Source organism: Malaclemys terrapin, chromosome 5 (genome assembly GCF_027887155.1).
Source record: "Malaclemys terrapin pileata isolate rMalTer1 chromosome 5, rMalTer1.hap1, whole genome shotgun sequence".
Taxonomy (NCBI): domain Eukaryota; kingdom Metazoa; phylum Chordata; order Testudines; family Emydidae; genus Malaclemys; species Malaclemys terrapin.
Genome location: NC_071509.1, coordinates 111605383 through 111610515, shown reverse-complemented (window position 1 = coordinate 111610515; position 5133 = coordinate 111605383).

Below are 5133 nucleotides of genomic sequence, written 5' to 3'. Positions count from 1 at the left end.
AAAATATCTCTCTTTTTCCAAAGACAGATTTTTGTTTGTGGGATCTTAAACACTGAAAACATTATCCTTAGAAAACTAATCTTCAAAATAATGAAGAAGATGCAAATGCTGTAACTGAATGAACACTACAAAGCTTCAGTACAGTATCGGCATAAAGTTTTTGTTCTCAATTGGCAGTTGATGGAAAAGTTGCATACATGGAGATGACATAGTACGATTCATTTTTTATGACAGCAGAAAAAGTACATTTTTAATTTGAAAGATTGGAAATGTTATATTAGGCTTTTGAGAATATGAAAAAAATACTGAAATAGAAGCAAAATGGATCAAGGAAAAATAACTCAATAATATTGAAACATGTTTGTATGATGGAGGAAAGTAACGAGGTTGATACTTGACAGAATTATCTACATAGGAGAAAGTATGCACCAGTGAAATTTCATCCATAGTCATTAAATCCATCAGTAATCCCTGAGATTAAAATACCATTTTGTTGCTGGAATATTTTGGACTATGAATATGGTTTGTTAGAGTGGCAATAGCACTTTACCCTCATTTTACTACTTCTCAGTACAAAGTTCTGCTCTTTGGTTGCCTCATAAACTACAAGAAGCAGAAGAAACAGGTTCCTGCACATTGTAAATCCTTATTGTGGTTGCAGACATTGGAACAACTTCAAACAGTTTTAAATGTTCTTGACTGCAGAATTCAATGACAACATATAACCAGGTTTTTATGAAGTTTGGAATCATATTGTTCTGATAATATATTCTGATAAACATTATGCCTAGGCTACTGCATCAAAAACTGATTGTTAAAGGTGCAGAAAGAAGAGTTAGATAATTTGGTCTCTGAGTTTCTCTGAATACCCAGCAATTTTCCAGCTAGATGTCAGTGTACTTGTTGGTTTTTTAAGTAAGCAACAAAAATGAAAGGAATAGAAGCAGATTTTTCACTGAGCCAGCTCTCATTCATTGAAATCTTTAAGGATATATGCTCTTGTGAGATTTATAACTCTCATTAAACAATACAGAGAGTGAATCTTGAATACAATTTGAATACAGAAAGGGGGCTGCAGGTTACTTGCAATAGACAGTGATCTCTCTAGACTAAATCTAGGATTGTGGTCGGGAAGGATACTCATTTGGTGAGATGGTTGATTTGGAACTGGGAAAAGGTCTCTCTGTTCCTATCCCTTTAATGCTGTCTGTTTGAATGTTAAAAAAATGTTTATAGCAGAGATGGGCATAATCAAAAACGTCCCTGAACTCCAGGGAAATTTTGAGCTTTGCTGTTTAGAACTGTGTCTACTTTTTGTAGGGTGTTTGTTTGCTTGCTTGCTTGCTTTTTTAACAAAGAAAGAGTAATGTTTCAAAGTAAAACTTAAACTCATTCATGATCCCAGTAATATCCTGTTATATGGAAACTCCATTCTTATAGTAAGAGTTGACCATAATTTGTTTTAACCACTAGCCAGTTCAGCTTCTCACATATTTCTCCAAGAAACAATTCTGTAATTATTAATAGCCTGATCATGCAAGTGTCTGCTGTGAGGTTCTAATCATTCTCAAACTCCCACTGACTTCACTAGATACTTTGCAGGATCTAATTATAGATCACTTTCACTTAAAAGAAGATGATACATATTTTACTCATACTAACTCTAAGGGTGCACACTGTCACCAATGTGAAGTGGAGCTCCCATTCATGCCAGTGAAAGTTGTATGTGGTCCTAAAAACTAATAAGAAATACTTCTCACTGTCAATAAGCTGCAGAATATATAATAAATATTGAGATCAGTGGAACTACTTGACGGGGGAAGATATTATTCAGCATGAGAAAGGTGGCAGACTTAGGCCCTAAATTAGTTTTCAGTCTATTGGTATCGCAGATACTATGGTGATAATGAGCATGATAAACACTGGTAACTGGCTAGCTAGGTCCTTCTGAAAAGTGATATTACCTGAGATACTGTCACTGTGGGAAACCTATTAGCAAACTAACCATTTGCAGGGCTGATTTAACAATCCTAAACAAGCTTTAATGTTCAAAAGTCAAACATTCCCATTATTTTTCTAATTGTTAAAACAACATTAAAGCAGGATGGACATTCTTTTACAGTTTCATAATTTGAGGGCTAGATGTGGCCTGTGATACTTTTTTCTTTTTCTTTTTTCTTTTCAAAAAAATGGTTGTGTCAGAGCATTTCCCTAAGGGGTTAATTTCCCAATGAAACTTGGATATACATCCTGACCTAACATAAGAATTTTTCTGTCAAGGGTGAGCAAAAGATATCCCATAATTGGAGCCCATGGTCTGTATAAACCTGTTTTAGTTTGTAAAGTCAAGGATTGTCTTTGCTAGAAAGGAATTCAAAACAATTCCAGTGTAAAAGTGTGCAGATACCATGATGTAAAACAGAACCTGAATTAATTATTCAGTGTGGTTCTGCCTAGCTCATAAGGCATAAAAAGTTCATCCAAGAAGAGAACTTTAACCTATACACCTTGTTCCCTTATTCCTTTAACAAAGTTAATAACAGGTGATTACACTAACTGTCTACACCTCTCCCAGGGAGCACAATTGGGAGAAATATAACTCTTACTTACCAGTAAGGGAGACAATTTATGTGGGGCGGGGGGAGAAAGAGAGAAATTAACCCAGGTCGGGGACTTCTGTTATTTGTCTAAACCTCCTGCCATGCATTCCCTCTGCACCAGATGTAACATGTAAGTGAAGCCGTAGCCAGAGAGTTCAGAGACTGTATACTGAAAAAGACCAGCACTGAAGTGGACAGGAACCAACACACATTCCTATCCCCATCCTCCTGACTGATACACATTCATACACATTTATCCTGAACAGCAGTGATGGACATCCTCACCCACCCTCTCAAACACACTTTATTCTGGAAACCTGGAAGAAAGAGTTACGGATCAGGTCTGCAATTCACAAGATGCAGGAAAACTTCCCAGAACCTGATGACCATGTAGAATACTAGATGACCTTGATCTGGAAAGAAGGTACATTGCATTAATTCATAAAGTAACGCAAGTTAATGACCTAGAGCATTATCCCATTCAACATCTTTTGCATAACCCCCACATCCTAGCTCTGAACCTCTCAGGCCAACAGGCTTTATGAGAAACACCCTGGATTATAAGTATAATTGGCTTTCATGTGCCTACATTTTGCCACCCATGCCCAGAATTTAATTATTAGTTAATCTGACCAGCAGAAATACTATATGAGAATGTACTGTTCGACACTGTAACTAAATTAGGAGAAATGGTTACATGTATCTAGTTTCCACCTGCACTGGAGGATTACTAAGTAAATAGTAGATTTAAAGAAAGTTATCACTGTGATTTGAATTATTGCTTGCTGATATTCTACTCTTATTAGTTTAGCCTTTTATGCTGATTGTTTGCATTTCTTGAACTGATTTGCCTTTTTTGATACTGTGTCATGTGATCTGCTGATATTTTGTGAGCAATCATAAATTCCAGCCTATGGCTAAATTGTTATATATTTATGCTAGACTCCATAATCATTCATTAATTTCTTATGATTAGCTTGTGGAGGAAGAGTTTTACAGGGTAATAAACTTGGACTTGATCTGGATTAAAAGTGTATGTGTGTCAGTTCTTTCCTGATTTTAAAACCCCACAAACATAAAGAACATCAATTAGGTGCAGACTTCAACTCAATTTAACCAGATTTCTGTAATTGTCCCCACAGCTGCTACCAGTGGTAAACTCAGAAATACCAATTGTAATTGAAAACCTTACTTTCAAATTCATTTCACATTTTCTTCAGGATGAGGAGTGTTTCTGACCTTTTTTGAACTTTCAGATTGCAGGGCTGAAAAAACAAGATTGGAGTTTGCTTTAATAGGCTAGCCTTGTACCTGTTTCATAGATCTTCTTTTTTAAATACTATAACATGCAAAGAGCAACTTCCAGCTCAGACAAATTTAGCAGAGCATTTGCCTACCATATATTTTGGTTCACCTGGTAGAGCTGGACTACAAGAGTTCTGGTTCAAGTATCACTGTAATGTAAAAAGAAGAACAGGAGTACTTGTGGCACCTTACTCCTGTTCTTCTTTTTGCGGATACAGACTAACACGGCTGTTACTCTGAAACTTGTAATGTAAAAGACACACACAAGAGGGCCTCATTTTCAGAAGGCAAAGGCAAAAATTCGTGCACCCTCCTGCACCTCTGAAGTCAGAAGAACTTCATAAAGTCAAGTAAAATTGTTGTATTGTAAAACTACAGTAAAAAAAATAACTGCAGGAGGACTGGATAGCTCAAACAGCTAGTTTTGGCAGGTGTAGCTTTTTTCTCCTAAAGAGCTGGTTCAAACTCAGTCACCTTGGTAGTAACCAAAATTAATTACCATATAAAGGCTGTTCAATGCTGTCCATTACTACTGGGAATAACTAATCAGGGAGGCTAGGGGTTGGCTTTTGTAGAGATTAAATAACTTTCTCCTCCTTAGAGGTAGTGCCTCTAGAACAAAGTTGGCAAGGCAGATATGGGGAAACATGGCCTGACACCAATTATGCTGTATTTACTGTATTTATCCAATTCTGTGGATAAATAGAAATCTTCATTCTCTATATCTGTCAAGCTGACGTGTTTTATAAATATTACATATGAAAAACTTAAAAGAATGTTAAGATTGAAAAGTCAACCACTCAAAAGTTTGGAAATACCCAGACAACCTTAATTTGGACTCATTGAGACAATGCAGAATAACAGTCATGCCCAACATCACATAGGAAGCTTGTGGCAGAACTAGAACTTGGTTCTCCTGCATCCCAGTACAGTTCCTTAAATGCCAGAGAATGACCTTTCTCTTCTTGCAGTGATCTGCCTCCTTCACTGTTCATCCTGTGCACGGTATGAGGCAGGGTCCTGTAGAACACATTGATTAAAGACAGTATCATAATACACATGAACGAGAGAGCAGTATTAGGACTGGACAGGCAGCCTTAATTCTGGCCTTTTCCAACGTTAGAGTATTAGATTTTACTATGTTAATGTTCTAGTAACAGTTTTTATTTTTGATTTCTTAGGTCTTTTAAAAAGCAAACAAAAAAACCCAGAAACTATGAAACTATGT